Source organism: Parus major, chromosome 1, assembly GCF_001522545.3.
Source record: "Parus major isolate Abel chromosome 1, Parus_major1.1, whole genome shotgun sequence".
NCBI classification, from domain to species: Eukaryota; Metazoa; Chordata; class Aves; order Passeriformes; family Paridae; genus Parus; species Parus major.
Window position 1 is genome coordinate 42,203,755 of NC_031768.1, and position 22,892 is coordinate 42,226,646.

The 22,892-nt window shown below is 38.9% G+C and overlaps 1 long non-coding RNA gene across 1 annotated transcript; it reads right to left on the minus strand.

Annotated features, from left to right (window-relative positions):
- Nucleotides 1-722: 722 nt before the first annotated feature.
- On the minus strand, nt 723-22,783 carry LOC107202584. Its single transcript, XR_004497297.1, has 2 exons — nt 22,499-22,783; nt 723-9,249 (listed from the first exon to the last, which is right to left on the minus strand). It is a non-coding gene; the product is annotated as an uncharacterized LOC107202584 (long non-coding RNA).
- Nucleotides 22,784-22,892: the final 109 nt, after the last annotated feature.

Here is a 22,892-nt window from a genome sequence, read left to right on the forward strand (position 1 = left end):
CGAGGCGCCCCGAGCCGCCGCCGCGGGGGAGGCACCGCCCGCCGCCCCCGCCGGGAGCCTCCCCCGGCCCGGCACGGCCCGGCCCCCGCCCGAGGAGGGGCCCTCACGCCCAGGGCGGCAGCGGGAGGGCGCTGCCAGCCCTCGGGTCGGGGCTGGGGACAAGAGGAAACTCCCTCCCACCACGTACACCCGGGAGTGCGAACTGCGGAGGAGAAGCCCTGAGGCAAAGGAAGCGATGGCATGGTAGGGGAGCAATTTCGAGCTAAAAACACACACACAAAAAAAATAATAAATAAATAAATAAAACGTAGCGCTGTGGGGAACTGCTAGCAACAGGCTCAACCCTGTCAGTAAGGTACGCTATTCAGTTTGGCTTGAAATGGCAAACTTTTGTTTTTCTGAAAAAAGTTTCCAAGAAATCGGCAGTCCTCAAGGCATCTTCAAAAGGTTCTGTTTCCTGAGGCAAACGTGACACGGGACCAATTTACAAGCCCTTGTAATGTCTATAAGCTGAAGTCCGATGGGAACTGTACAAGCAGGCAAGGAGGCAGCTAGAAGGCATCACGGTATCTTTAGAACAGATTTCTTGATGCCAAAATCAAGAATCTTCTCTATGCACAAATTTTAAATGTCACACCTTATCCCTTACAGCAAGAATTTTTTCTTAGTGTGCTTTGAAGCTGCAAGTGGTCATGCAGTACTGTAAAACATAAGGCTTTCAATTTAAAAGAAATCTTTAATCCGTGTCAGCAATTTCAACAGAAGACTGCAAAACCAGTTCTAAGTGTAGATTATTCTACACATTCATTTGAACACAGTTAACAAACCGAAACACAAGTTTTTAAAATGGGCACTAGAGATCAGCCACTACCGAGCAAAGCAATAAAACAATGTCATTATCCAGTCTACTGAATGACAGCTCATAAGAAGGGGAGAGGACTAGTATTTCTGAATCATCCATACTCCTGAACTTGGCAACTTCCTTCTGTCAGCAATCAGCAAGCTCCAACATAGATTATATGAAATGTCCTCTAACAGAATTTGTTCTACTGTTCTTACACATTGTTAAAAAGATGATGATAAATAAATTGCAATGTCTTGTGTGGAAGCTAGTTGTTGGTGAACCTCTTATAATTCAGTAAAATACTCTTTTTTTAAAATATTGAAAAATATCACTGGGGAAAACAACCTGAACATGGGAGCCAGAGAACACAGGATCTTATTCAGCAACTTAAAGATGATAAAGCAAATTCTGGAAATGATGAAATGCCATCCTCAACACCTATTACAAGATGTGCAGCACTCACAGTAAACTTACGAAAATAAAGTACTATATTCAGGGAAAAATTCTTGCAAGAAAAACATATAATTGCTCCTACTTACAGATTTATCCTTTACCACACAACCACACGGAAGTTTGCCTACAGCAACAGATGATGTTGGGAAATCTCTAGAACCCCTTTGCTTCAAACAGAACCATTACTTTCTCATGCCCTCTACTAACAGCAATTCAGAGAAACCTCTATCCTCCAACTTTGCAGTTTAAGGGAAAAGGGAAGTTCTTGGTATGAAATTGAATGTACATGTTCTGGCTAGATCTTACACAATGAGAAAGATTTTAGTTTAGTCCAAAAGGTGAAGTGGGTTTTTGTTTGTTCGGGGATTTGGAGAGTTGGTTTTTTGATTTTTATTTTTTGTTAATAACTTTAGCATAGGAAGTGTGAAGGAAGTAATTATTTTTGACTTCATTAGGAGATTGAATTTAATTTCAGGTTTTATGCTTCAACGCTTCCTTGATTTGGGTCTTAAAATGTGTATTTTAGCTAACAGGTTTCATGAATTAATTTTTCTGGGATATACTGGACTGAATTTATATTTGCTAGTGCTGTTTAACTAGTAATGAGGAGGCTCCTGTCTCTTACCATGGGACTCACTTTTTGTGACCATATTTTGGATCTAGTGCTTTTTTGTGGGCACATTTTGCTTTTGCTGCTAGCTCTGGTTCTGCACTGCTTGTCACCTTACTGTATCATGCCTGGGAATGCTTTGATAAGAGCCATCCAGATGTGTCTCCATGGGATGGCAGGTGGCCAGAGTGGGGCTGCTGTTCCTGTGCTGCTGTACTGGGCAGGCTGGAACTTCAGTTCAAGTTCTGAACTTGAGTTGAAAGGACTGTGACCTGTGATTGAGTCCATGATGGAGAAGAGATGTGCCTGCAGTCCATGGAGAACCTCATGCTAGAGCAAGTGGATGCCTGAAGGAGGATGTGACCGTGTAAGATGCCTGTGATGGAGCAGGTTTTCACAAGAAAGGAACTCCTCTCATTTTAACATGAGAATATATATACATATATATGAAGTTCATGAGAGAACATTAAGACTTGCATCTTCTTGGCCAAACCCTTAACATACACACCTGATGGCTCATCATGGATATCTAGCTTAAGATGACTTAGGAACACCCCTTCTACAAATTCTCCCTTGGCCTCTTTTCTTTAATCACAAACAATACTACTCTATTACCTGAAACATTCATGCAATGCCAGAGGAGGATCTTCAATTTATCCCTCTAAATCACAGGAAGCTAAAATGAAGGTTAGTAGTATTTTTGGCACACAGCTACATTTCCTTCTCATCTACACAAATGACATTCTCCTTTGGACTGTCATTTTTTAACAACTGAAAACACTTTATAGCCACCTTTCCTGTTTTCATTCCTTCAGAGAGTTACTACAAAAATAACCCTTTCCAACCTGTTGCTTTGACCACGTTCACTTTTCTCATACTCCTTATCATGTCAAACACAAGTTGCTTGGCTTTGATTGCATATCCTTCTAAGCGGTCCCATCTCAGGACGCAAAGGGGAGTTCCTGCTTCCAAAGGACTACAGCACCTGTCTCCATCTTCAAGTTCTGAAGTGATCATATACTTTCATGCTGCTTTGTCTCATGTATGTATCTGAAAGTAGTTCAAGAATCTATTAAGCTGCCTCATAGTAAAAAAATATTTGAAGACTGATTTAGAAGAACAAGTATTTTGACTATTATTTTTATACATACCACAGTAAAGGAAGTTCTTTATTGATTAAGAAGACAGACTACCTTCTTTGCTGACTGGTATGTTCACATCATCTTCCAGTGTCAAATTCTATTTCTGATCTAATATATGCTCTCTGTAATTTCTTGGGTTTGATACCATCCTTTTGATTTTTATATAGCTTTGAACAGAGTAGGGATCATAGAACTGAAATAGGACTTTTTGAAGTTATAGCAACACCATGGGGAGGAACAACAACAAAAGAAAAACCACACAAAAAATCACCCACTTTTTCTTCAGTTACAGAAAACTATTATAATGATTCTATGGATAGTAAGAAAAAATAAAAAAAAAAAACGAAAAACCAACAAAAAACACAACCAAAAATCCAAAACCACCAACCAGTTCTCTTATATTAGGCTGGGATAATAAAGTTAGTAAAATAGGACTAAAAGATACACAGTGTTTGTATTCATAACAACATATAACAATAACACACTTAACTGGAGATACCATAAACTTAGTGAGGCCTGTAAAACTTCACACACAACTCTTAATTCATCTACTGGTTCATTAAAAGTAGAGCTGAAAGAGCTGATACTAGTCTTGCAAATGTTTTAACTGATTTTGAGATAAAGTCTCATAAATGTTGGTTGGCATATCTTGATTTTTTTTAAAAGAAGGGGAAAAAAATGAATTTTAACTGAGAATCTTTCTGAACCCTTAATGAGAAAACTGTATTATTGTTTCATGCTTGCAACGACAAAGAGTTGTCAGCTGAGAACTCAGGTAAGGACAGATGAGAGAGAGAACACTGGGGAAGCAGATATAGACCATAGAGGAGTACATTACAATCATAGTGAGGTTTGGGAGGGACCTTTAAGCGTCCTCTAGTCCAATTCCCCTATGTTGATCAGGGACATCTTCAACAATCACAGACCACCAGCATTGCTCCTCCCACCCCAAGCAGGCAGCCAATGCTATTCTTCCATTAACTTCACTTGAGGCTTCCCCCGCGCATTACGGTCCCAGCATCCCTGCTGTCCCAGGCCCCAGCCTCTCCATAACTCCCTACACGCTCTTCATCTTCCCCGGGAAATCAGCCAGCTGCCGTCACCAGGCGGACCCGAGGGAGTGCTGTGCCTGCCGGCTGCCGCTGCTCCCGGGAACTGCCCCGCTCCCGCGGGTGCACCCTCGCCTAGGGGACACAGGGTGGGAGGAAAGGTCCTCGCCCCATCATACACCACCACAGCCGCCACTGAGCGCTGCAGTGCTGACCTTCCCCTTAAGGTGAAAGTGAAAAGGGTGCAGAAGTGCAGCCCTGGGATCCTGCCTACACAAGCACAGCTTCCATTATTCACATTAATTCCAAATTCCAGTACTCACTTCAGAGTACTGTATCCAGAAGGTAATTGCACATCTATTTTCATAAAGGTTTTATTCATTTAATAATTTATACTTCAAACATAGCTCAGCAGTCAGCCATTTACTTTCAAAAGTACTTCTCCTTACTGCTAGGTACACTGTTTCCATGGAGACTTCCTTAGATATTCTGGGGTGAACACTCTTAATCTCTTATTTTCTTTTCATTTTAAAAATCAGGACAGACCTAGGCAGTCCTGCAAGTCAGTAAAGGTTTAAATTTCCATCAGTAACAACTCTCAGGCATGTATTTTTAAATTACTAGGAGCTACAGTTGCCAGTGTTGAACAGGTGACCAACCAGAGCATTAGGTCCCCCCTGAACTGACACACTAAGGTGAAGAATTCATTCAAGATCTCGCATTAAGATCAAAACACAGTAACTCTGTTACAGCTTATGTACCTAAGTATCAAAGAAAATTAATGCAGTCACCTTCATTTTCTTTAATGCCAATCACAGATTGAAGATTCAAGTGACTGGCTGCCTCTCTGTCTGACACGGATCCAAACTTTCCCACCTCTCCCCCAAGTGAACATGCAAGATATTAATGTATTTTTTAAGGGGAAAGGCTACGCAAGGAATCTCTGATACTACCTTAACGTGCACTGTAGTAGTTGTAGCAGCTGGACTGGGGAAAACCAGAACACTAATCTACCAAGTGGGATACCCTTTCTACATATGACCAAGAATTTAATCTAAAAATGCTAGCACTGATCTCTTCCTGCATTATAAATAAACAAAATACCACCACAGCTTTCTATTCAAAGGCTGTTGAACCTCCTGCCCAACCACATATTGTGTTTTTTCATGGACCAGTATATATTTATCAGGACACAACTTCCATCAGCACACAAAAACTTTATTAACTTGATAATGAAATTGACAATGTGAAGTCAATTTCCAGTCTCTTATTTTTTTTTTTAAAAAGACATTGTGTAATGAAGTTAACAGCTATAATTTCTAGTTATTTGTTAATAGGTATTTTTCTTCTGTTATCCAAAATGCCTGTTATAGGAGAAATCTTCAAGTGGAAATAATGTATCAAAGCCATTCACCACACAAGGTTTTATGAATACTGCCATCCCTGAACTACTTTTGAAGCATGCCTCAAGTTTGTTTCTCATTTTGTATTAAACAGCAAAATGAAACCAGTATCTAGAAAAAGTAAGGCAAATGACCTCATTAAAGAAAAAAAAATAGTGTGGTTAAGGAGATACATAGACACCACAAATTTTCCTACTTCATCGTACTGCCACACAGAAGACCTCATTATTTTTCTTGAAGACACAAAATCTTCCACAAACTGAAACTAAACCGATCCTCATTAATGAGCCAACTAGTCCTAGATGAGGGTCTCAGATTGGTGTGTTTTTCCCATCTTCTCAATAGCATTAACATATATTTCATGGAAGCTATATATTACATGTAATTTGCTACTTTGGAGTCCACTGTAGGAACAAGAATTAGTCAGTGCAGCATACAAGCACTTCAAGGTCTTAGTCTGCCTGTTGTCCACTAGCTGTTTGGAGTACTGTGTAGATAATACCAGCATGTAAATTCAATCTTAGTACTACCTGGTTTCAATAAAACTTACCAACAATTAATGTTAAAATAATAAAAATATTATTAAAACTAGGAAAAAGTGATCACAGAACACACTTGGAAAGAATTTTTATAGGCTTAGAAGAAATGCTAAGGGAGTTCTCCAGTAAATATTGTATCTCTATATTGAAGACTGGAGTCTTGTCTTCAAGTACAGCTTTTAGATGAATATAATATAAAGAAGTTAGTTCAAAGATGTTAATTCAAGAAGAAAACAAGTGAGGCTAGGTATTGAACTGATACTTCTTCCCTTCACCTTGCTAGTATACATTGTTTGATGAAATATTGCTAAGATAGTATAATGCTATACAGCAATCCAAATGGACATACAAATTCTGATCAGGAGGGCTATTTTTGTTCATCTCCTCCAGAAACAGAAGGAAATAAAAATGATATGTCTTAGTAAGTTTGCACATTAAAAAGACTCCTCAAATCCTCTACCCCCTTCTTTTTCAGCCTCAAACATCACATAATATTCAACCATACAGAAAAAAAATGCTACACCTAGACTGCACTTGCATGTAACTTTGGGTCACTATGTGATTTCATTCACTGTGTCTTCTCAAACTACTCTTTACATCACTCTGATTTGGAAGGCCATGCTGTACCTGCAAGTCTGCATTCCCTGTGATTCTCCTGCAGTGCTGTTTCTACCATAAACTACAGAAGTTTCAAGAACAAAGCATGTTAATAACAATCCAGATGAAAAAGAAGGCAGAAAGGAAAACAGTAACAGACTACCTATAGCAGTTCAGGATGGCATAATACAAATATTTCATAAAAAATAGACCAACTGTAGTTTTCCAGCACTGGTGAACAAAAATAAATCCTACATTTTCCTTTTCTCCAGAACATGGAAAACATGTGAAGTACTGTTCCACCTCTCCAGTCATATTTTTGGGGGTCAAAAAGCTGGAAAAAGTAATCACCAGAAGTTTCTAGTCTCATGTCTACACATTTATTTTAGACTTCCTCCACACTTCCAGGACCAACATTTTTCACCTTTTTCATCCCCTTTGAGATTTTTATTAAATGCTCCTGCAATGACTAAAAAGACAGCACTTTGAGCACCTGCTCTTCTGTTTATAAGTTGCCATCTTGCTTTATCAAGCACTAGTGCCCACTAAATCCTTTATTTCCACACCCAAACAAAAGTAGTTCTCCCTTTTAGGTACATAAGCACTTGAGCAAGTCTCAGTTTAAAGACTGTCTACATGGTCATCTCTGCCGCTTTTCCAGAAATGGATTGATTATTCTCTCCCTTCTTTTTCTTGGCCAGGATAGCCGTCATCTGTCTACCTGTATGATGCTGCAATATAGAGCAGGGATGCTGCCAGCTATGCTGTTTTTAATAATATTGCTACTGATTATGAACTGGCACTTTGTAAAGGAGCCCCTTTATAATTTATCTTAAGCTAGACAGCATTAGTGGAGTTTATGCTTATCTAAGAAGTAAAAAGGAGATATTTACCTAGTGGCGTAAAATGCAAGTGCTTGGCTATTTACTAAGTTCCTGATTCCAATTTTCCTTTTACACTTCTAACTAGTTCAGTACAGCTAGACTCGAACTAACTTGTTTCAGCAGTGTGCATTGTGGTAGCTGCAAAGCATTGGAGCCACCAACTGTTCAAACATAGCAACAGCTACCTAACTTCTATTCCAGAATAGTAAATATAGCACATCATGTTAAGTTTTGGGACTACTGAGTTTCCTTCATTACTTAAGACATAAAATTATATTCATCCCATTAAAATGATGAAAACATTGTATTTCATAAAAAGGATACCTATCTCAAATTATTATGTTGCCATCTCTAAAGATGACATTTATCTAATACCACAGAAGCTCTTCCAAGTTCTCCTTTCATTTAGACACTCAAATAAGACAGTTACATAAAACTATGCAGCAGATTCATTTCCTTGCAGATTAGGTCATAAGTTCATACAAGCCTTTCATAATGGGTTTTATACATTTGTTACTGCAAACAATTATATCCAAAATTTTAAAATACTTAAAGGTAATTATTATGTGCAAAATTAAGTTACCTCAGAGCACTCTTAAAAGAACACCTATGTTTCTGCTAAACCTTGATGTTTTTTACCTTGAACTTGTGGTTTTAAACCTTGATGTTTTTATCTTGAACTTTTCAGTTCAAATTCATGTTTTAATTCCCTCTATTTCATTTCCTTACAGTACCTACTTTATTTATAAATAAATTTCTGTCATGGAACTCTACTACTACTCAGTAGTAGAGGCAGCCAAATGTCTCAGTTGTCCCAAGCTCTGACATTCTATGGAGTTGAAAACACTATTTGCAAGTTTGCTGATAACACCAAACGGGAAGGTACTATTTGACTCCATAGAGAAGCAAGAGACCTTGCAGAAGAATCTAGATAGATGGGAGCGTTAGATAATCATCAATGAGGTGAAATTTAACAAGTCCAAATACTAAATTCTGCATCCAGGACAAACTGGGAGAGGAGTGGCTTAGAGCAGCCCTGCAGAAAGGGGTCTGGTGTTGCTGGTTGGCAGCAGGATCAGTGCAAGTCATCCAAGAGTGTCCCAGCATCCAAGAGATCAAACCACATCCTGGGGTGCATCAAACGCAGCATCACCAGCCTGTCAAGAGAGGGGATTAGGCCTCTGAATTCAGCATTGGTATGACCTCACCTTGACTGCTGTATGCAGTACTGGTCCATAATTTAAGAAGGATATTGAGGTCCTTGTATGTGTCCAGAGGAGAGCAACCAGGATGGTAGAAAGGCTGGAACGGATGTCCTATGAGGAGTGACTGAAGATTTTGATGTTAACTAGTTTGGAAAGGAGACTGAGGAACAACCACATTGTTCTCTACGCCTTCCTGAGGAGAAGTGAAGAGAGGGGTGCTGATCTCTTCCAAGATCAGTCATAGTACATGTGGGAACAGATCAGAGCTGCACCAGGGAAGGTTCAGACTGGACATCGGGAAGCATTTGTTCACTGAGAAGGTGGTCAAACCTTGAAACAGGCTTCCTAAAGAGGTGGTCAATCCTTTGAGCCTGACAATGTTTAAGAGGCACTCAGACAATGTCCTGAGGAACATACTTTATTTCTTTGAAGTGATCGAGGCAGTTAGATTAGATGATTGTTGTAGGTCCCTTCCAACAGTTCTATTTTTACCCGAATTCAATCAGCAGAAGAGAAGGGACACCTGAAAAATCAGCACAACAAAGTTAGAGAATTTTAACCAGTAGGCAGCAGTATATAGTGCTAATTTCAGTTCGCAAGGCATCTTGGAACAAGATGAATTTATATTACAGCACTGCAGTCTCCAGGTAGAAGACAGAACAAGAAAGCTACAAGGTTAAGTCAACTGCACAGTTCAACTATGAGAAACCCAGAATTTAGATCAGTTTTACTTTATCTTAACAGAATGTTGCACTTATTACTATAAAATAATAGCTCAAGCACATAAGAAAATATATATACTGAGGCAGACTCCACAGCAAGAACTGTCTTACTAAATCAACTACAAGAAGTTTCATGACACAAAACTTTCTTCAGATATTTAAACCATCCAAGATCTGTTAATATTGCATAACCACCCAATTCCTTGGTGGAGACTCCTGCATGAGCATGTAGAAAGGGCTGTGGCAAAGTATAATTGTTCACTCAGTAATAGCAGATCCCTATGAAAAAATACAATGCTTTCCCTTCATGTGCTTCCAACCATCTGTGACTTCAGAAATGCTTGAAGAACTGCTCACGCTTTCTTTCATCATCCATTAAGGGATTCCATCCACATCCTTCCCCCATTTTGTCCAATGGCACCCCTCATGATTCCCAAAGTATTTTGGCATCCTCCCATGTCTGCAGTCTAGCTAAGGCAGAAAAGCTCACCCTGCCAGTATTTCAGGATTTCACAAAGAGCAGGAAAACCAAACCAACCAACCAACCCCCATCAAACTTACTTTCTCTTCCAAACAAGTTTTCCTGGAAGAACTTAGTTTCACAGACACCACCAGTGAGAATACAGAAATACACATGCAAGTTGATGATGTGTCAAACTAGTGGTTCCTTCTCCATTTCCTGATCATTTTAGTAGATATTAAGCAGCAAGTAATTTTACTTGTTCTTTGCCTTACATTTTGTGGATGTAAATATTTACCAGCTTTCATTTATTAGTAGCATTCCCCCACACATATGTTTATATACACAATAAATATATGTACCTGTACAGAAACACATATATATGGCAAAAGAGAACTACAGAATAGGGAAACAAGAAGCAGCTGTGAAGAAAGAACAATTCCTGAAGTTTGAAGAAAGTAAAAAAAAAAAATCATCTAGTTTGTCTATAACCTATTTCTTAGGCCCCTCAAGAACAAAAAGGAAACATCATTTAGGAGCATAGTTACTTTTTTTGACATTTACACTTAGGGAAGGGTTACCTCTTAAAGCAAGTCAGAGGAAATCAGAGAAACTACAAATATCTGTAGTTTTACTCAAAGTTTCCCCAAGATGTTCCCTGGAATCCACAGTACTTTGTAAAATTCTGACTAACATTATAGTATTCCTAAATAATGCTACAGAAGGTTAATTATCTATATACATAGAGTGGACTAGAAAACTTTTAAACAAAGTTTAGGAAGACTGATAAAAATGCTGCATTTCAGACTTGCTGTCAGATCTTAAAAAAGGAGCCTGAGAACTCTTAGCAAAAGACAAACATAACCCTGATACTAGAACAGACCAATCAGATGAATCATAATTATACATGTCTATATCCTTACCATCTATGTGCAAATTCCCACTTACCAACCAGCAGCACACCACAGACACCAGGGAATTTGGGGCCAGGGAATTTGATTTTGCTGGGACCATAAAAAGCCAATAGATGACGATGTTCCCAGTGAGTAAAATAGAGATAAATCTCTAGTTAGTGAAAAGATTAGTGAAGCAGAGAGCTGCAGCTCTGACAGGATGTATAAATGATACGGGAGATTCAATTACTGATTAATGCACCACTTCTACAAGTTACAGCTACCACATGAAAGATCACTTGCCTTGCCAGTCAAACACATGGTGGTGTTGCTGCCCTATGGAAGCAGCACTGGTCTCTAGAGCACACTGCACACCAGCTCAAGTTGTGGCACCAAGTGCTGGTGGAATTTCCCACACCGACCATTCACAGGCTCCCTCCCAGTCACACTCCCCAAGGCCAGACTTCCACTGCTGGGACCACAGCCCCTTCCCAAGCATGCAGCTCCAGTGACCTGATGGGAGCCCTGCTTGGCTCCCCACTCACCCCACTCACAGTCAGACCAAGTTTCCCACAGCAGAGTCTCAGATGCCTCATTCCAGAAATTTATTTATTTATTCCTGGAGCAGTACCACACAGTCCAAGCTGGTGCCTCTGAGAAGGAACCCCTTCCTTAAAGAACCTCATGGCTTTTATCCCCTCAGCCTCCCCATGCTCCTGCCCCCTCTCTGTGTCCATCCACCTTGCTGGGATGCCCGTCTTCATCTTCTTCATTATCCAAACAGCCAGCAATTCCCAGCTCCTGCTGTGTCTCTCAGTGTCCATTCACCTCGCTGGCATCACCCATCTTCATCCCAAAGGTTGGCAGCTCCCACCCTCTTGTCTTGGGCTCTCACTTGGAGCTCAACTCACATCTCAATGTGCAGCTTTCAAGCCCAGCTACCTGCACTAGAGGTATTCCTCAGCAGCGCCACTGTCACACCAAAACCAGATACCCATAAACAAGGCGCTCAAAGCAACTTTAGAATGCAGGACAATTTAAAAGATCTTACGCTCAAGCAAGGACCAGATTTTACCACACCACCAAGTACCACTTAATCCCAAGAAATGCTTCTGAGCAGCCACACAGACAAGCAAGACATACACCTGTGTATTTTTATAAAATTGTGATCTAGATTTTGTTCCACTGTGCTTTATTCGAATTCCCTAGAAGATGATTAGTAAACTAATTTTACCTATTTGTTCTTTAGATTCTTTGGCCAAGGTTCCCTTCAGGCTACAGAAGGAAAGCTCAGTTCATTGCTAGCAGAACTTTGAAATACATAGTTCATGTTTTATAAATATACCATATCCCTCAAATTTTCCTTGAATTTCAAACAGTTACTTTGCTTCTGCTATGTCTGTAAAAACACACATTCTTGTTGGCTCCCCACACTTCTTATAAAAGAATGTAAGGTAGAATGTAACCTAATTTCAACGTCCTAGAAATCAGCAGATTTCTAGAAGTAGATGATCCCTAACATCCTATAGCTTTCCTATCCCCAAGGGGGAACAGGCCTACAAATCGATACATTTTAGACCGAGCTCTTAATTTAGTACTAGGGAGGCACTTCACAAGTAGAACTACACATCCACAGATGGAGCAAATAATTTTGAAGCTTTACTCCACGTGGTTCCAGATACCCAGAATGTGGCTCCCAGCTGTAAATACTGGATATCACAGTATGTACAACGCTGTTGGCAGCTCCCACAAACTTATTCCCAAGTAACTACTCGTATGTCAGAGCATGAAGTATGTCTGCCAAGGCAAATGACGCTGCTTAAGTTTGGATGGGAATTTTCTCAGTAGATAAAGTATAGAGCTCAAATTCCAGGTTGAGTCCAGACATGCTATTTTGACAACTACTACATCAAAGTAACCCAGAGAGACATCCAACCAGCGCAAAAAGGCTTACGTTTTTTGATATACTGGAGTATATTGCCAGGACACAACTTGATGATTTGGGGAGGAAGATAAAGTAGTGTTAATACAAGAGTACCATCGTCTTCAGATGGAATCCAGGACAGTCTTTGAATACTTCATTACAAAATACTGCAAAAGGGATTCTCCAAAGCTGATTCCTTTTTTAACCACTCTTCATTCTCACAGTGAAAATTAATACAAAAGTTTTTGATTTTTACAAAAAAAGAAAAAATTTATTTGAAAACCACCAGTTTGAACTAGTGACCTATAAAGATTCTATTCTCTGTAATCAAGAAACTCATGTTAAAATGAAGAGGAACACTTCACTTACCCTATTAATGGAATAGTTCAAAACTAACACTCCCAAATTTTCTCTTATAAATGCCAAAAAAAAACCCCTTCCCCTCAAAACTAAGCATCTCTATGTAAAACACATCACCAAAGCAGAACGGACTACCTCAGGAAAGTCAAAATACTCTTTGACACACCCAAGATCTGTGTTAGAATTGAGACAATTGAGACTAGTCTACCAGTCAGCAATGTTCAGCAGGCTTTTTTTTACCTCTCTTCTCTGGAAAACAAACCCCTTCCACCCCTCTGAAATAAAGACCCAAAACCTCAAAAACCAAATCCACCAAACAAAAAGCAGGAAAACGTATTTCACTCTTAGAATGAAGCTTAAGTCTAAAATAAATACAATTGCAGAATTATGAATCCAAAAATGGCAAAACACTATTTGTCATTCCAAGCAGTTTACCTTAAACTTTCTAGGCTTTCTTGGAGAGATCACACTTCTAGTCTCCCCAACAGATTAAGTTTCTTTTCCAGGAATTATTTTTCTCTGTTGCCCATCCTACCCCTGTGTTTTAATCCATCTCTATCCACCTCAACTTCCCATTTAGAAACACGTTAGTCACATGAAAATATGCTGTTTTTCTTTCCAAATTTCAAGGGCAGTACATATTTGAATTCATGTGTAACTGCATCTTTTTACTGACTGTTTAATTACTGGCTGAATTTAATAAACAAACCTTCAAAAGGGACAAAAATAACTTTGAATAGTAGATACCAACAACTGAACATCTGTTGTCAAAGTGATCCATACAATCCTTGGATGTGAGTTGCTAGGAAATAAAGGTAAAAAGAATCATCCTCATTCAGAATACAGCTTCAAACAGGAGCTGACTCAGACCTGGCCAGACAAAGAACATGCTCACTTTTGTTTGCACTGATCTCCGTGGATAACCCATATTCCAACTGCTCATGCCATCTCCCTGAGCAAAACCTCCTTTCACTTTACTGCTAGAGCAGCCTCTTAAATGCTGCCTGCCAGGCTCTACGCTTAACTCAAGCATTTGGATTTAACATGGGATCAGATCAGTGAGTTTCTACTAATCAAGAAACATAAATGGGAAAAACTGTAAAGAACTACTTCTCCAAATACTCCCCCCCCAGCCACCCAGAGGTAAGGAGGAGAGTGACTGAGCCAAATTTTTTTTTAGCATCTCTAATTCCATTTTCCCCCAAAGTCTGAGGTATTCCAAGCTTCTTGCCTGACCATTGAAAAATACTCCAAAAAATTCTGGTAGGATTGTTAATCAAGCAACCACAAAATACATTTATTCTCATAAATCATGTAAGTAAGCATATTTGGGCTTTCCAACACCTAATCAGTTCTTACAGCATACTCACCTGCACAGAAATCCAGTCCAATACTTTTAGAATCATCTGTTAATGCAAGATCAGAGCTAAAGCTGTTCCAGAAAGTGAGACAAATACAAAGAGCACAATTTGGTGACATACAGAACAATTAAAACCAGCTTAAGACCTTCAGACTAGAACTGAACTACGAACAGAGCAGTTTAGAGGGCACAAACTTGCTCACGGAAGTTATCCACCCTGTGCAGTGTCATATTGCAACATTTCCCTGTGATGCCTGAAAGGGATCACTTCTTAACACAAAATCCTCCACAAGCCTTGAGAACATAACCATAATATAATCAAAGAGATTCGTGACTTGCAGTGCAGCAGTTATTTTGATAAACACACACATATATAGTAATGATTTGCTTTTATGCTTCATGTAATAACACTGATGCATGAAACTGCATCCCAAAACTGTAGTATCTCACTCATTAAATTACATTCTACCAAAAATTATTTAGCATAACCAAACACCTTCACCTCGTAGAGTAATTCCAATCACAAAATCTAGGTATCAATTACTGTTCAACCAACCTATTTTTCAAAACATTTTGCTAGGTAATGCAGGAGATTTTACCTAAATTAAAACCCTATTAGCAGAGCTTATCACACACACCAATACTCTTATCTGCAGTTAAGAAAGTTGTTGCTAAGACATCCTTGTTTCATTATGAAACCTTTTATGTCAATGTTTTATCAAATTAGAAAAATTAATAGTACTAAGTTCTCAAGTTTGTCTGTGGAAAATGAGATACATCAAAGTTTTTCAAGACAGATTTTTTGGTCTTTGGAAAACTACTAGGAAAGTTAAAAAAAGTAAAACCAACTTGAACTCAGTTTTACAGGGTTTAACGTAAGTATCTTTTATTTTAAACTATTACAGTAATATTAAGGAAGTACAGTGTTATTTCCCACATAAAACATGGTCCTTTGCCAGAGTAGTGTGGAGTGAGAAAATAAAATGATACACATATATCAAAACAACTATTGACTTAGTACTTCCTAAGTGCTTGTGTTTTACATCTCTGCAGAGAGGACAGATAAAGAATTACAGAAGTAACTAGAAAAATGCCAGTCCTCTTGAACAGTAGAATCAGCTTTATCTCTGCATTGTGTACAATAAACAGGAGCTAGTCAATTTGTTCCGCAGCAGGAAAAAAGGACTGCCATAAATGCACTTAAAAGATGCACATATCTGGAATCTTTTAAAGATTCTATAACGTGTCACTCAAGGGATTTCTTATTGTTGTGTATCTTATCAATTGTTAAATTCTTGATCATTTCTGTCCCTACTGCTGACATGCCCCACAGCAGGACAGTTGCTCTAACATTCTTATCAGTCACAGCAGCATATAAAGTATACAAAACAGAGATTAAGTAATCCAAGTTATGCTAATCTTGTGCCTTAACTGAACCTTTTACTCTTTCACCATCCATTCAGTTTTTTCATCTTCCTCATCTTTACGTGCATCCTTGATTAGCTTCCACATCCCAGGGAGCATCACACTATTTCCAAGAGGAAATAGGCCTACATTTTTCCACTAAGACTGGGACATGACCACTCAGGTAAACTAACACACACCTGTCAGTCAGATTCCTCCAAACACACTTTTAAATCAACCAAAATCACCAGAGATGTACTTTGCACTAACTACAGTATAGATTATTTGTATAGCACTTAAGCATTCATCACAGACTGCTTTTTTTTCCTTTCCAAACTTTGCCCCATTAATTCAAGCTATACATTGATAATTAGCATTAATTGGCTGGGTAAGCCAACAGTAACCAAAACTTGTCTGAATTGCAGATACTACCAAAACACCAATCATCCAAGTGAGCATTTCTTCAGTTCAAAGTCTCAGCTTCCTGTTTACAAAACCCGTGCAAAAATTGTTCCATGCAAAGCATGTTGGCCACATGTAAAAGCCATTTTTTCCTTTAATTAACTAGGGAGATTGCCTCCCTCAGCTACAGTGGATGTCTGAACCTGGTACAAATTCATAATGCTCAGAGGAATCAGTCCTTCAAGAGCTAATCTCCCAGAGTCATAGAATGCCACAGAAGCCTACCTAAGTCACAACTATTTGCATTTACAGCTTTACCTGTAGTTTGTTACCAATGCGAATAATCTTACTCACTCTCAGAGTCTGAAATAATTTTTAGTATTAAATTTTTTTATTTGAGCACTCTGTGTTTGGGCATTTAAGACTAGAATTACACGTTGTAATCCCAGCAAGTTAAATGTAATGAAAAAAACACCCCAGTGACACCAAAAACTCTTGAACACCTGAGCCCAGAATTCACAGAATCACTCACCCATTTAAAAGAGGAACTAGGCAAAATTAAGTTTTGTTTAACAGCAAGAATGAAATACCACTTTTGTAGTTTTGTCTTCCTTACAGCAGTGAAAAATCCAGCATAAGTTTCATTTTATAACTCAGTCTCCACCTATTAGTCAGTTCTCCTCTGGCCAAGAACCCAACTGGCTGTATTAAACAGCTATGTATTAACTCTCTTGGAATGAATGTACGCAAAAATTTTTGTTTGTCCTGTTCCAGACTGCCTTCAGAGTTTCAGAACCTATTGCATTCAACAGTGGCAGGGTGGGAACGCATGCGTAACCTCAGACTCCAGACAATTCCCATGCATCACACTGACAGGTACCTGCTTTGACACTTCTCTTGCTATATCATTAAAGATAGATGTTACACAGATAAAAGAAACACAAGCACAGCAGATTAGATTAGATGTAGTATTACCCATTAGAATAGATGTAGTAAATGGAGAATTCTAACAACACATTTGTATTTTCCTCCAGCATCTTTTCCTTTAGACATCACCCAAAAATGGGAGCAGGGAAGGAATTTACCAGAAACTGGCTCTTCAGAGAATTGTAGATTTCATAGCAAGGCTTCTATGAAGAGTTGCAACATGATGCAGTCCACTCCTTTCTGTTCTGGATCCATGACGCTTCTGTGTTTCATATACTGAATGCCATTAACCTATTCATATAAAGCTATCAGAACCAGACAGAGAAAAGGCTTCAGGGAACCAATTATATGATTGGGGGATGATAAGGAAAAGTGGTATGGAAATTAATTCCAATGATCACAGATTTAAAGAAAGCTGAGTCTTTAGCAAGAGTTTGTACACACCACCACTTATGAACTACACAAATACGAGTGATGTACTGCAGAAAACAGCACACTGCATTAACTTTCTATGGTAGAAAGTCATCTATGTCAGAACTCCAACTCTGTGCAACCACCTCCTTTCTTGTCCTGTTCATTTAATGCCTACGAAAAAGCTCAAAACTTCTGTGCCCGACAGTCATCTCACTAGTCAATTTTGATATTCAAATGTCAGCACAAGTCAATTCTAAAGAACTGACCTGTTTTTTTTCCATATCAGCCAGTGACAAATTAGTGAAAAAATGTTTCATTTCACAGTATGCTTTCAAATACCAAGTACACAGATTTTTCCATGGCTAAGGTTTTTCTTTTAAGGGTAATCGTGCTGTACTAGGACTACAGGAAGTGTTACTGCTTGGAATTTTTTTACTTTTTGTTTAGAAAGACAGTGTAATCTGTGCTCTTCCCGCATAATACACTTTAAAAAAGTAACTTCACTTTAGACAATTCCTAAAAATCCATGCAGGTTTATCTTCATTAAACCAATCTCCTGGAAGTTTGTACGGCTCAGACTAATTCACAGCAGTTCACTGTAAAAACAAGTACCTGAATCAAAGCAAGTAGAAATACACACCCCATGTACATGTGATATTTTTAACAGAAAGGTGGAATACACCTGCATGAAAATGCCTCTTGGGATTTCTGCAGGATTTTTCAACTGGCACTTTTTCAGCCATCTAACCACTACTCTCTAGTCACATCTATGTGAAGATCAGAGACAAGGATCAACTTAATTCAGTAAAACCAGCTGAACTTAGAACTAGTGCAGTGTCTCAGCTACACTGAAAACAATGTATAGAGCTGGTGATTATTTAAGAAACATTCAGGAGACTGAAAAAGCCCAGTTTACACAGAACTTAATGTAAGACAGGACTGGATTTACTTATTACATAACAATGAGAATACAAAGTTGAACTGGGAAAGTATAATCTGAGTATTAAAATATTAGGTGTTTTCCAAAAAGAGCGTATGACTAACTTGAAACTTAAGTTCTACAACCAATAAGCCAATGCTGTATTGAGAGCATGAAAATAAGCCTAGCATTAGAAAGGCCATGCTACAACTGCTTATTGACTAAAGAGTTTACTGCATCTTGAAGATGCTGCATAAGTTACAAAATCGTTTCTCATACCTGCATCACATAAAAAATTTTTTTGGAGTCCAGGCATTAAAAGAATTTATGATGCCAACACAAAATACACCAGAGTTTTCAATTTTCACATGAAAGTACTAAAAGCAGGTACACTGCAACACACTCAATAGACAAAAGTAAAACTCCACTGACATAAAACCTGCTTGTGGCAAGCACTTGATTTTGCAAGGCTTCATTGTCCAACTAATACACATCTTCAGGCATTTCAAAACTTCATACTTACATGGTATAAACATGATCAGTATAAACATGATCACATATTAAAACATCTTCTGCATTTTAACTTTTGAGAATACTGCTTTTACACTTTAAAGAGTTAAACCTGCCATCACCAGTAGATTACTGCAGAAACTGAGCATCCAGAAATCGGGACAAGACACACACCTCATCTGCTGACTCCACAGACACAAGCTTCCTCTAATCAGCAAGACTAAGAAAAAAATTCTAAGCTTGGAGAAGAGTATTTGGGGCAAGAAACCTATCTAAGCAATACTTCCTGAATAGACAGCAAAAGCAGTAGTAACTGAGCAGCATGCACAAGCCAAACATGGCTTGATTACTTCAGAAAGAAGGATGCCAAAGCCATCTATGTATTTTCAACTTCCTGCTAGAGGACAGAGTAATATGGCAAGATAGCATTGCAATACTGTGTTCAACACTCTTTAGGAACGACCCATTTAGCTTCATATTCCATTTGAATTTGAAGTAAGAAGAGCAAGGGTAGCATTGACCCATATTTTCCCATCACAAAGGAACTCTATTCTACTTTAAACTACTATATAGGGTCTGGTGGCTTAAAGCAGCAAAGCAAGTAATCTGAATTTATTTAGTCCTCCAGAAGCCTGTTTTAGAACTAAAACCATCAACATTTAAGCTATTAAGTCTAGTTTACCACTGTGCAGCTCATCCAACAATGCAAGGTGTGTTGAATGCTCCACTTCCAGATTTTAGCGATTCCTCCTTACAGAGCCTGTTACCACACCTTTCCCAAACAACCAATCTCAGCCTCTTTGAAGCAGTTATTTGGTTGACTTTTCCTTCAGATTAAGTTCTTCAGGAAGCTCAAGAGATGTTTTATTTCTTTGCTCTGTGTCACATGCTAAGTGATTCACTAAAAAGGTTACAAGCTGACCACTGTTACGCTCATCAATGCAGAAACTCCACAGTAAGTGGACACGTATTAAAGATTCCATAGGTGATGAATGATTAAGGCTCTGCCTGTAACCTCATTTGTTACTCTTTAATTTGACAAATTCTAGATAGAGAACTAAGGCTAAAAATGCACCCCCATTACCATTTAGAAAATGTAGCATTTCAATATTGTAAGAAGCATTAAAAAAGGAAGCTGCTGAATCCTTAATATAATTTGAATTTGCAAAGCAAGCTTATACGAAACAAGTTTGAACTTTCATCCCGATTTTTGGTACTCAAGACCCATTTCTTCCCAACAAATTCATAAAGAAACTGTAAACAAGCATCCACCTTAGTTTAATAGAAAAGTAATGATGTAGGCTTTAAGGAAAAAATAAACACATTAAAGAATTTCAGTGAATACATACTGTCAGCAACAAATCCAATACATACAAACAAGAAGCCAAATACAAATAAATTCAAGTCTGGTTACACAGAGAATTACATGACATTTAAAAAAACAAAACAAAACTAAGAAATTTAAAGTTTCATGGATCAGTGAAGGAGTAATTCCTTAAAGCTACAAGGGTGTTTCAGCCTCTATCCCCACCAACCTCAACAGGCCGGGACAAGTGCAATACCACAGACACACACAGCATTGCAACTGATCCCAGCCTGTGTAGAAAGGGGTATAATTTTTCCACACTCACTGACTGACTTGTCACTGCCACAGTCAGTTTTGCATGGATTTGCACAGCAGAGTATCATACAGCTGGATGCAAACCTGCAAAACTAACCAGAGAACAGTGTTCAATAAACAACAAATAAATTCTAAGACATACTTATTATGTAGTTCTACAGCTAGCAGTACTTTAAGTGCTTATAATGCAGTAGATTAGTGAACACTACCTGCACTATAAGCACTTTAGTGCTACAAAAGCTGTCATTCACTAGACTGCTGTTAAAATAAGGAAGGCCACAAAATATCCCATAACCAGCAGAAAGCATTCAAAGTCCACGATGTAGATTGTAACAGGCCACCATCAGCTTTGCATAGATTTGCACAACCACTCTCTTCTTGTAGTGCAACTATGCAAAACTAACAGAAGTCTGCAAAGCAGAAAACTACTGGAACATCTACAGTCTTAACCTGAGTGACTGGATGAAGACATAACTTCTTATGCCAGAAGGAGCACTTAGGGCAGTAGATGCTAATCTACTTCACTATCTGCACTAGATGCACCTTAGTACAAAAAGCACTCGACACCACCACACTGTACCTTTCCATTCTCTGAAGTCCTGCAAGATCTCCTGAGGCAGTTGTCAACATAATGCTACAAGTGCCTTCACTGCAGTAGGTTCTATATATCACTACCTGCACTGTAAGCACTTTGACATTACTCTGACGCAAACAGCGTTTTTTTAGAAATTCAAGATATGTTGTCTACCTTGTACCTGCTGAAAGAAAAGAACAAAGTGAGTATTTGATCAGGTTTCGAATTACAAGCTTTGGAACAAATATTCATGTTTCTGGGCTAAAGACCTCCTTCAGAATCAACTGAAGCAGCCCATCAGCCCAGTCCAGGACTCTCATATGCAATACTAAAGAGTATCAAAATCAATGCTGATTCACAGTAGAAGACCCAAATGTGAAAATTAAACAAATGCTTCTCCCACATTGTTTTCAGAATGCCACAACAACTTGAAGAGTTAAAAATAACTGACTCCTCCAAGACAGACCTGGTTAAGAGCTCCCACCAGCTCTCTTCAACTAAAAAGTTTACATCCAATTCCAAAAAATCAGAGATTTTAAAATCAGATTGAACATATCCTACCATCAGTTTTTAGAAGTCCAGAAACCACCTTATGACGTGGCAGGTACCTTTCTAAGTTTTCCAATTACTCACTTTGCTGTCCAGTTAGAATACTTGCTGCTACTGCCACAGATATCCTGTCTCAAATTACAATTCCTACCATGGCATTTAGATTGGTCTATCTAGCAACAAAATGCAGGTTCTAATGATGGCTGTAAAATATACTACATATAATACATTATATACCACAACCATATTACACCTTGCTACAGACTTGAGGTTCCATAATGTAGGACAGTACTATATTCAAAATTTGAAAACTTATGTTAGTCCTTCTGAAATAGGCATATAAACTTGAAGGAACATGTAAATATAATGTATCTTACCTGATACTTACAGCCAATTTAGCACAGTACTTTAAAACTACAATAAAACTAGCTTATGTTGGACTGACTAAAAGAAAGGAGCTTTGCTAAAAGAAAAAAAAATCCAAGATAAAAAAAAAAAAAAAATCCAATTTTTAAAACTTCCTCACTATCCAACTGCTCTAGTCAACCAAATGATTGCTTTGGAAACTTGCATTATTCTACTTTAAATGAGTCAAATTGTGAACTGCAACACATGCATCCAATCTCAAGGAACTGTTTGGAATTTAGTGGCCCTAACTGAAGTCAGAGCCTGAACCTCAGAAGAACTGCTTCTGCCTTTATACTTAGAAAATAATTAAAAAATAAAAACTTACCACCATCCATTGAAACGAACTTCCACTGCAAACACACTGCTGCAACATCCACAGAAAGCTTCATTACATCCAGCTGCACGTGTGGATACTGCGAAAAAAACCACCAAGTTACTTGCTTTTTGTTGCTGAGTGAACAAAGTCACCGAGTAACTTCCCAAACCCAGCGCTCCCCATCCCCACTCCACCCCTCCGGGGAGGGCGCGAAACGCTCCGTAGCCCCTCGGGCGGCCATGAACCGCCCCGTGCGACACACCACACCGCTCACGCTTATTTCCCGGTAAGCGGATCCCCTGTGCGCCTAGGCAGGACCCCTCCCACGCTGCCGGCTGCGAGCCGTGGGCCCGAGCCGGGCCGGAGCGGCTGCGGGGCCGGGCCCGCTCCCCGCAGCACGTGC